Raw genomic sequence first — 11,262 nt, 5'->3', positions numbered from 1 at the left:
TCTCACTGTCTGCTATTTAACATGTTACATAGTTTATATATCTCCTTCTCCTTCTCCTTCTCCTTCTCCTTCTCCTTCTCCTTCTCCTTCTCCTTCTCCTTCTCCTTCTCCTTCTTCTTCTTCTTTGAAGGTGACCCAGAAATTACAACTAATCCAGAATGCGGCTGCTAGACTGGTGACTGGGGGCAGCCGCCGAGACACATAACACTGGTCTTGAAAGACTTACATTGGCTCCCAGTACGTTTCCAAGCACAATTCAAAGTGTTAGTGTTGACCTTTAAAGCCCTAAACGGCCTCGGCCCAGTTTACCTGAAGGAGCATCTCCACCCCCATCGTCCAGTCCGGACACTGAGGTCCAATGCTGAGGGCCTTCTGGCAGTTCCCTCACTGTGAGAAGCAAAGCTACAGGAAACCAGGCAGAGGGCCTTCTCAGTAGTGGCACTTGCCCTGTGGAACGCCCTCCCATCAGATGTCAAAGAGATAAACAACTACCTGACATTTAGAAGACATCTGAAGGCAGCCATGTTCAGGGAAGTTTTTAATGTGTGACATTTTAATGTATTTTTAATCTTTGTTGGAAGCTGCCCAGAGTGGCTGGGGAGACCCAGCCAGATGGGCAGGGTACAAATAATAAATTCTTCTTCTCCTCCTCCTCCTCCTCCTCCTCCTTTTCCCACCTTTCCCCAGACTAGGAATCAAGACAGCTTACAAAACTTAACACAACACAGCACTATTCAAAGCCCTTGATTTATTTTTTTAAAAAACCACATTTTATTAAAGTTTTCTTGGTTTACAAAGATATGTGCAATGTCTCTTTTTTCAAGTTTAATTTTCCATAGGTCAGTTTCATTTGTTGAGACATTAGGGTTACATTAGGAAGAAAAAAGGGGGGAAGAGGTGGAGGGGGCCATAGTGGGTGGGGGTGGGGTCGGGAGGCGATATTTCTATTTTGCTTAATGTATGTGTGGGTTTTTGTGTCAGCGTTGCTTGTGCAGGTTCTCTTTGCTATTCACTTGTGTTCCTTTAGTGGTGAGAGAAATTGGGGTTAGCCTAGGGTACGGTTGCTTGTTTGTGATTGGCTGTGTTGAACTTTGTTTTTGTGTGTGAGTAAGGTCGGTGGGTGTTTTTGAATCAGGTTAGCCATATTGATTCATATGCCATTGGTGGACGTTGTCTTGTTGGGCTGTGTATGTAACAAAGGGGAGCCATACCGGGGTGAAGTTATCGTCTTCTATTTGTCCCTGTGTCAGTTTCAGTTTATTGGTTAATTTTTCTAGTAGGACTGTTTCCCATACTATTTGGTGCCATTGGTCCATGCTTACTCCTGACAGGTCTCTCCAGTGTCTGGCTATGATGTTTCTGGCTGATGAGAGTAGGTGGGTTATGAGTTCTTTGTGACATGAGTGGGCATTATTGTCTTGGAATATGATTTAAAAGCAGTCAGTTCCTCAAAGCCTGTCAGAATAAAATGGTCTTCACCTAGACTGGCAGTGAACCAGTCTCTATTCTTTCTCACTCCATTTTATTTCAGTTCTGTGGCAGCTTGACTCTCACAGGAGAAGCTAGCAGTGTTCAGTCACATCAAGTGAAAACATGTACGGCAGATCCAAGGAGCCTGTCTAAGGAAGCTATAAGAGATGTTGTCTACAGGGAGTTAGAGCCAAAAGAAGTGCTATGTAGACCACCTGGAGTGGTCTTGATGACTTGCCCTTGTCTTATTTTGTAGCCTTTGGCTTCGGCAAGTCCAAAGAATCAGAAATACTGTAGGGTGGACATCCCCACCTGAGCTCTCACCTGGCCAGCTAGTGAGCTGGGCTGTGTGTCCTTGCCTACCTCAGCCTCCCAGAGTGTACCTGCCACTATTTCCTATGCCTCAGAACTCACCTTGTTCATGGAGATGGGGGCCTCTCTGGCTCTGATGGGGGGTCCTGCTCTTCTGGTCCCTGTGCACTGGTCCCCATCCCCTCGCTGTCCTCTGTCACCCTATGTGTACTTTCCGCAACCCCAGCCTCTCCTTTCCCATCCCCATCTTGCCCTGGTGGGTCCCAGTCATGGCTGCACCCCTTGCCAGGATCCTCTTCCTCTTCTCCATTGACAAGCGGTGAAAAAAGAGTTGGGAGCAGTTTCTGAAGGTGGTGACTGTAAAAATAGAATGTTTAGATCATCATTTATTTCATTTTATTTTTTAGCTTTTGCAAACTCAACCTGTATGAGATTTATTTTGTAAGCTAATCTTCAAACACCATTCAGGCTCAGCCTATAAACGAAGCATTACTTAGTTGGAATGATAAAACAAAATGAGTAGAAAATTAATTTGCACTGTGGTTCTGCCTCCGATTCAGATGCTTCGCTCCAATTGACTGTCTTGAGCCAAGCACTCGGAATTAAAATTTCTTTAAAGTGCAGATTGATTCCTTTATTATTTCTGCTTTCACAGTTGGCGTTCACATCAGAACTGGATACGGTTTGTTACCTGTGAGCCAAAATGGCTGACAGACAGATTGGAAAGGGTCACATCTTATTCAAGAAGGAAGCTAAGACAGAAATTAGAAATAAAAGAAAGCAGACACACAAAAATTCACTGAGAAGAAAGAATGACAATAATCTGGTTTTAATAAAGCTGAGAATAAATCATTTTCCTGGTTTTGAGTTCAGTTTCATGACAGTTGAGAAGCACCTGCAGCATTTTGGCCCTTTTCTGTACTCATCCCAAATTAATTCATGTTGTTCAATGTTCTCAGAGCAATTGTAACTAAGAATCTGAAACTGGGTTTGTATATTCCCTCCTCCACCCCTAACTATTTTTCATTTGTGTCATTGCTTTTTAAACAATGCAGGGAGGGCAGGGATTGATTTTTGTTTGTTTGTTTGTTTCAATTGATGCATGAGCCACTCTGGGAACCTTTTTCAGCTGGAGAGCAAGATAGAAAAAAATCTCTCGAAGTAAAAAGTAACTAAGTAAGAAAACATTCCTCAGACTCACTGATCACAACCATCATCACATCACATCTCAGTTCTATAAATGTTGACTCCCCATTACCCAATATGACAGCATCTGCACACCAGAAAGAAGAACCCGCGGTGGTGCAGGAACCCAAAGGGTTGATGAAGTGTCAACCTTGGTGGAATAAACATGCTTTGGTGCCTATCTACAAAAACATCAAAGATGGGGGCAGTTGAATGTCTGTTGGAAGAGAGTTCAACAACTGTGGTGCTGCCACTGGAAGAAAAAAATCTTGATATAATTTGTCTCCAAGAGACCCATGTTGTGAGGAAAGCATGAGAAAATTTTGATTAATAAGAGATTAGGGATGGAATTTATTGCAGCAGGTATTTCAAAAAAATGTGGAGTGGTCTTTTATATTAAACCTGCACTTGAACCACAATTAATTCAAAAAGATGAGAAAGAGAGAAAATTGGTGGTGCAAATTAAAGTACTGTTGTTGTTGTTTAGTCGTTTAGTCATGTCCGACTCTTCGTGACCCCATGGACCAGAGAACGCCAGGCACTCCTGTCCTCCACTGCCCCCCGCAGCTTGGTCAGACTCATGCTGGTAACCTCGAAAACACTATCCAACCATCTCGTCCTCTGTCGCCCCCTTCTCCTTGTGCCCTCCATCTTTCCCAACATCAGGGTCTTCTCCAGGGAGTCTTCTCTTCTCATGAGGTGGCCAAAGTACTGGAGCCTCAGCTTCACAATCTGTCCTTCCAGTGAGCACTCAGGGCTGATTTCCTTCAGAATGGAGAGGTTTGATCTTCTTGCAGTCCATGGGACTCTCAAGAGTCTCCTCCAGCACCATAATTCAAAAGCATCAATTCTTCGGCGATCAGCCTTCTTTATGGTCCAGCTCTCACTTCCATACATCACTACTGGGAAAACCATAGCTTTAACTATACGGACCTTTGTTGGCAAGGTGATGTCTCTACTTCTCAAGATGCTGTCTAGGCCTGTCATTGCCCTTCTCCCAAGAAGCAGGCGTCTTTTAATTTCGTGGCTGCTGTCACCATCTGCAGTGATCATGGAGCCCAAGAAAGTAAAATCTCTCACTGCCTCCATTTCTTCCCCTTCTATTTGCCACGAGGTGATGGGACCAGTAGCCATGATCTTCGTTTTTTTGATGTTGAGCTTCAGACCATATTTTGCACTCTCCTCTTTCACCCTCAATAAAAGGTTCTTTAATTCCTCCTCACTTTCTGCCATCAAGGTTGTGTCATCTGCATATCTGAGGTTGTTGATATTTCTTCCGGCAATCTTAATTCCGGCTAGGGATTCATCCAGCCCAGCCTTTCGCATGATGAATTCTGCATATAAGTTAAATAAGCAGGGAGACAAAATGCAGCCTTGTCGTACTCCTTTCCCAATTTTGAACCAGTCAGTTGTTCCATATCCAGTTCTAACTGTAGCTTCTTGTCCCACATAGAGATTTCTCAGGAGACAGATGAGGTGATCAGGCACTCCCATTTCTTTAAGAACTTGCCATAGTTTGCCATGGTCGACACAGTCAAAGGATCCCCTTCATGGATCACTGCCTTGCCGTGGCGAAGGGGCTTGAAGAACTCAGAGAAGCTATGAACTATGCCGAGCAGGGCACCCAAGATGAACAGGTCATAGTGGAGAGTTTTGACCAAACGTGATCCACATGGAGGAGGAACCGGCAAGCCACTCCAGTATCCCTGCCAAGAAAACTCCATGGACAAAGACAACAGGCATATAAAAATTAAAGTACTAGGAGAGAATAATTTTGGTGGGTATTTATGCACCAAATGAAAATAAATCAAAATTCTTCCAAGATTTAGAAACACAATTGCTAGGTTTCACAGATGAGAAAGTAATACTGATGGGGGACCTTAATGGAGTCTCATCACTAGAGATGGATAGAATGATTAGGAAAAAGGACACCAAAGAAGTTAGGCTTCCCAAAACTTTTTTTGAAATGACAGAAACAGTAAAACTGGTAGATATTTGGGGAGTAAAACATCCATTTGATAAAAAGTTCACTTTTTTCTCACATGTCTATGAAAGCAGCGCCAGGCTGGATGCAGTTTAGGTCTCTAAGGAATTGGAGTCAAGAATTAAAAAAAAAATGAAATAGATCCAAGAACATTGTCAGACCACAATTCTACAATTATGGAGATTAAAAAAAGATTGTCAGTCTACCTTCAGGTGGAGACTGAATGAAGAAATTTTGGATGATAAAGTCTTTTTTTAGAAAAGTAAAAAAAGACAGTAAGAGAAGAAAAAGTGTCATTCGTTTATGCAAAGCACCCTAACTTTGGCTGCGGAACAGATGCCAGGGCTCAGATGATGACCACAAATGATGTGCAAATATCAGTTCCAGAGTACAGATGGACAGACCCATTTAAGTCTGCTCCATCTTGGTTCTGTATTCAGATAGTCCACCTCACTTCTGTGTGGATTTTAAAGAGAAGATCCTTTAAAATCCACCTAGAAATATGAAAGTTTTTTTTTAAAAAAAACACCTTTATGAAACCCACTTAAGTGCATAAGAAGAACCGTGCAGGATCAGCCCCAAAGGCCCTTGCAGTCCAGCATCCTGTTCTCACAGTGACCAACCTGATGCCCATGAGAAGCCTACAAACAGAAGCTGAGCACTACAGCAACTGTCCCCTAGGGGTGGGAGAGAAAGCTGATTCGTTGTTGTTTAGTCATTTAGTCATGTCCGACTCTTCGTGACCCCATGGACCAGAGCATGCCAGGCCCTCCTGTCTTCCACTGCCTCCGGCAGTTTGGCCACACTCATGTTGGTAGCTTCAAGAACACTGTCCAATCATCTCATCCTCTGTTGTCCCCTTCTCTTTGTGCCCTCAATCTTTCCCAACATCAGGGTCTTTTCCAGGGAGTCTTCTCTTCTCATGAGGTGGCCAAAGTATTGGAGCCTCAGCTTCATGATCTGTCCTTCCAGTGAGCACTTAGGGCTGATTTCCGTAAGAATGGATGTGTTTGATCTTCTTGCAGTCCATGGGACTCTCAAGTCCATGGGAAAGTTGATTCAGTCTGCATTTAAAGGCAAACTTTTTAAATTTGCACTTTTCAAAGCAACAAGAGAACCAAAACGCAGCTGTCATTCAAAATTTGCACTCCTCTGAATTTTGCAATGCAGTTCTTCAGCCAAGTATTGTGTGCAAAAATGTATGTACTAAAGTGGGCATAACAAAGCACATATTAGTGAAAACAACACACAAAATAAATGCTTTCTATCAGGGAAAATGGCTTTGCAGAATTGTGTGTATTTGGCAAAACTGCATAAAAATGTGTACATTTAGAGGAATGCTGGTGAGTTATGGGGTCTCTTTTTTAAAAAAATGCAAACTGATGTGAAAATGTGGAAAACTGGACTTAAGATGGTTGGTGGGGGGGGGGGAGAGAAACAGAGAGAAACCAAAACTGGCAGATTTGCCTTCCTACTCTTCAATGATGCATCTTGAGATGACATCAGATGTCATGACGTAACAGACGCTGCCACCGGTGGGGAAATGCAAGAAGAACAGGATTAAAGCACAATGTGGACGAATGAGGCCAAGAACCGGGAGGGCAAAGAAGAAGTAAAAAATGCAAATGCAAAACTTTGAAGCCAGGAAGTAGTTGGCCTTGCACCTTCCCAGACCTCCTTCCCAAAACAGAAGACAACTCCAAGAAAGATTACTGAGCATAAGCCCAAGGGCAATGCTGACATCTCAAGCATTCCTCCTGTTGCATGCATGAGCCACTAAGAAGGTGAACGAGAAGATTTTTCTTTTCTTTTCTTTTTCATTCTTTTTTTTTTTTTATAAAGAAAACTGTCTTTGTATCCCTTGACATTTCAAAACCACCCAGGAGTCGTGTTTGCATCTTCACTGGGCTTCCAAATGGACTTTGCCAGGCATGAAAATAAGAAATGGCATTTGGAATACCTTCTTTTTTATCATAGATAAATAAATTGATATACAGTGGTGCCCCGCAAGACGAATGCCTCGCAAGACGGAAAACTCGCTAGACGAAAGAGTTTTCCGTTTTGGAGGTGCTTCGCAAAACGAATTTCCTATGGGCTTGCTTCGCAAGACGAAAATGTCTTGAGAGTTCCTGCGGGTTTTTCCCCCTCCCCCCTTTTTCTAAGGCGCTAAGCCGCTTATCCGCTTATCCGCTAAGCCGCTAAGCCGCTAAAAGCCGCTAAACCACTAATAGCGCTAATCCGCTAAGCCGTCAATGGGCTTGCTTCGCAAGATGAAAAAACCGCTAGACGAAGAGACTCGCGGAACGGATTCTTTTCGTCTTGCAAGGCACCACTGTATATATATTTGGTAAATGCCATTTAGCTCTCCAGAATCTAACTTATTTTAGACCCCTTCACTGCATCTCCTATTGCCCACATGCCTTTTGTAGGGAGCTTAATTTTGTCAGAAGGTGAAGGGTGCATCAAAATTTATAGCTGTGGACACACCCATTTCCTCTGCATGTTGTGTACTCACAAGATTAACTGCAATCCATACCTATTCATTCGCTTCTTACAAAATGCTTCATTTTGGTGCATCCCCCTGCCCAACGAGCTTTGATCCAAATTGCGAAAAAGAACAACCTAGCTGCATTTTAAGCTAGTAATGTCTCTTTCTTGGGCAGATAACAGCTGGCTACTGGGTACGGAAAGGTAGGATCCTCTCTCCAAAAGCTGGAACAAAGGCAACCAGGACCCAGGGCAGCCTGAACCTGCTGTCTGGGAAAGGATCGCTCTGACACAAGATGTAAGGATGGCCTGTGAAGCTCCTCTGCAGGCTGAACCAAGGTAGAACATAAGTTTTGCATGCAGAGAGAGCCAGATTCCATCAAGAACATCTTCAGGGAAGCACCCCCATGCCTGAAAACCCTAGGTGAGCTGGAATGCCAAAGCCCCTGACCCATAAATGCCTCAGAAAATTAAGCTGGTGAGATGTAAAAAGAAAATCATTTTCTGCCCAGACTGCAGGCAAGATTAAACCAAATCAAAACACTACAAAGGAGAAGAGGGTGAGTTTGGGGAGGAGTCAGCTGGGTTGTATCATGGACTTCCAAGGGTGTGGGGAGGGGGCTATGTACAGCCCTCCTTGTAGGCCTACATTCCATTACTGGGCCTGAGATTCCTCACACCTGCCTTAAATAGCAGAGCATGAAAATCAATCTCCTCTCTGGCAGTTATAGCATCAGAGCGATGCACATCCTCTGCTTGACCAGTGGCATAGCGTGGGGGGTGCAGGGGGGGCCGGCCGCACTGGGCGCAACTTCTGGGGGTTAGGGTTAGGGGGTGCAAATCCATGGGTTAGGGGGCACAAATTACTTGCCTTGCCCCGGGTGCTGACAACCCACGCTACGCCACTGTGTTTGACAGCAGAGTCCAAAAGAAATGGGAAGCGTAAGGTCTGCCTCTCCACCTTGGTGAGCCAATTCAGTGGTTAGATCAAGCTGCCACCTCCTGCTGGTTGAGGCTGGTGTGAGTTGTAATCTGAGACATATGGAGGGCACCAAGTTGGGGAAGGCAGTGGCTGATGGCCCAGGAAAATGTTACAATAACCCTTTTATTTGTGTGCCTTGCTTGTATCAGAATAGAAAGATGCTCCAGATGTAATGACAACCCCTCCCCTTGTTTCCTGATGGGTGGAATAAAAAATAGCCTTAGTTATATTTTATTTTCTCATGTGGCTTTTCATCTTCTTTTCAGTGGGGGGACATTTTGGGAAATGAAAAACCCATTACCACCCTCCTTGATTCAAAAAAGCCAGCTTACCAGAGGCGAGACCTAACTAGGCAGGAGGAGGGATCCCCAGCTGATCCAAATTTGCTTGGTGTCATTATTTTCCTTCCTTCCTAAGGCTGCAAAGGGACCCCTAAATGCATAGCAAATGATTTAACAAAAAGAAAAGGGGGGGATCAGCACAAGAGGGGAATGCAAAAGATTGACACGACCGAAGACTTCCGGGTTGGCGCCATCGCCGAATGGCGGACTCCCTCCGAGCTCCGGAGGGAGCCTGCTCGGCAGGGGCTGGGTCCTATCGCACCGGCAATGCGGGGACCCTCAAAAACCATGGGCGCTGAAACCCATGGACATGGTGACTCGGCTGGCACCTTTTGTGCCCCCTCGACCCGCGAAGGAGCCTTTTTAAAGGCTGCGGAGCGGGTGACAGGGGGGTGGTGCTTTGAGTCCTTCGCTTCCCCTGCCAAGCGAAGCCGCATGCCATTCGACGGAGAGTGCTGACTTCTTCTATTGAAAATCTGGACTTAAAAGAATAACCCGTGAGTAATCGGAACCTGGACTAAAAAGGGGGATAAATTTTTTAAAAATTTCGGAGCGAACGGGGGAGGCGCAAAAAGGAAGTCAGCCCCCCCCCTGTTGTAGAAGAGTTAAAGCAAAGGATTTGACATCTAAGATCGAGTGCAACCCTATTTTGACAAAGTTATTAACTTCGCGAGGGAAAATCATAAGACTGAGCTGGAGGAGAAAGGTGGAATTGAATTAAAAAGCAACCCACCCACCCCGGAACCCTGGGAGCGATTTGTGAGAGCGCCAGGAGATGAGAAATAGAGGTTTTGACAGCTGTCAAAGAGCTGTCAAAGCGGAAGAATAATAGAGATTTTTGTTACGAGGACTTTGCCGGTTACATTTGTTATAAATTGGATACAAATTGTTACAAACAAGGAATAACAAGTTATTTTGACTGGTGGACGTGATCTGGAAGGGAATTTAGTTATTGCAATCCACCTAGAGGAGCCGAGGGACATTACAAGTATTGTTGGCGTGGAATTTGACCAGAACTTTCTATCTCCTGGGAAACTGCAGAAATGGAACACTATTTTGTCTACAGAGGTCTACGCACTAAAGGAGACAATAGATTTATCTACTGAAGAATGAAAAGGACTTGACGTAATGTTTTGTTCTTGAATAACAAGCCTCTGCAGAGGAATTAGAAGCTTTTGGAATTGGAACATTTGTGCAGGAGAGCAGGGAAAAAGAAAAAAAAAGGAGGAGTGAGATCAACAAGAACAACAAAAATAATAAGAACTGGATAAAGTTGGAAGTGGGAACATTTGGGACATCCAGATTTGACAGGTTTAAAGGAATAAAATTGGAGCTTTCACCCCTAGATATAAAAATCTGGATGGAAGAAATGGGCCTTTTTTGAGACAGACTCCTTCCAAGATTGGACATTCGAAACTAAAGATGACTGGGAAAGGACTATGGTTTAGAGAGATGTGGGAATTCCAGGAAGATATCAGACGTCGAGGAACATTGGGAACGCAACCGGGAAAGGGGGGAGGGAAATTTGGAATCCAAAGGGCGTAAATTTTTTTTTTTTTCTTCTATTGTAATCTGTATTGCATATTAAAGCGGGGAACTCGCGGAAGGGAACAGGTCGATTTTAGGGGATGGGAAAATATTTTTAAAATTGAGTCAATGATAATAAGTTTAAATTTGGGATAAGAACTTGTTGAAATTCTTTTTTGTTTATTTGTAAGAATTGGAATACAGGAGGGGGAGGGGAGGGGAAGTCCTGAAAAGATGTTATTGGGAAAAAGATTTTATGGAAAATCTTAATAAATATCATTTAAAAAAAAAAGAGCAAAAGATTGACACGACCAGCTTTTCCATGCACAAAGGTGGCAGAAGTTGCATGCTCTAAAGGATTGGGAGGGGGAGACCTTTTTCAGCTTAAGGGATGTGTTCACTTTGAGGGCAACCTTCTAGGGGGCACATGTTAGTGGTGGCTGGGGCCAGAGGTGGACAGGCAGAGCAACTGACTCTTATCTTTGTATAGAGGGTCACATTCTTAGCCACGAAATACAAAATCTCTCCATTGTCCCTCCAGGCAAGCAAGAAGCATGATCACAGTTCAAAAACAAATCCCAGTCAGGCAAAGGCATCTAAGGAGCAGGTGGACCAGTGCTGGTTAGGAGCATAACCTGGGAAGGATCTCAAAGGTTGGATAAAGGGTGTGGGGGGCCTGCATTTGACCCCTGGGACCTGAGGTTCCCTACCCCCTTTTTAAAGACCTGGATGGGGAAAGCAGGAGAAATAGCCAACGAAGGTCAAAGCCAGTGTGGTGTATTGGCTAGGACTGAGTGGGGAACCAGATGTTGCTGGACTCCAACTCCCATCTTCCCTGAACACTGGCCATTCTAGCTAGGGCTGATGGGAATTGGAGTCCAACAACTGGAGGCCCACAGGTTCTCCCATTGCCTGGGCTTGAATGTCAGTGGGGATATCTGATTTCCAATCCTAGCAGGGCGATAAAACCCACT

This window comes from Podarcis cretensis, assembly GCF_951804945.1.
Source record: "Podarcis cretensis genome assembly, chromosome: 16".
In the NCBI taxonomy this organism is placed as follows: Eukaryota; Metazoa; Chordata; class Lepidosauria; order Squamata; family Lacertidae; genus Podarcis; species Podarcis cretensis.
Note: the sequence above shows the minus strand (reverse complement) of the source record.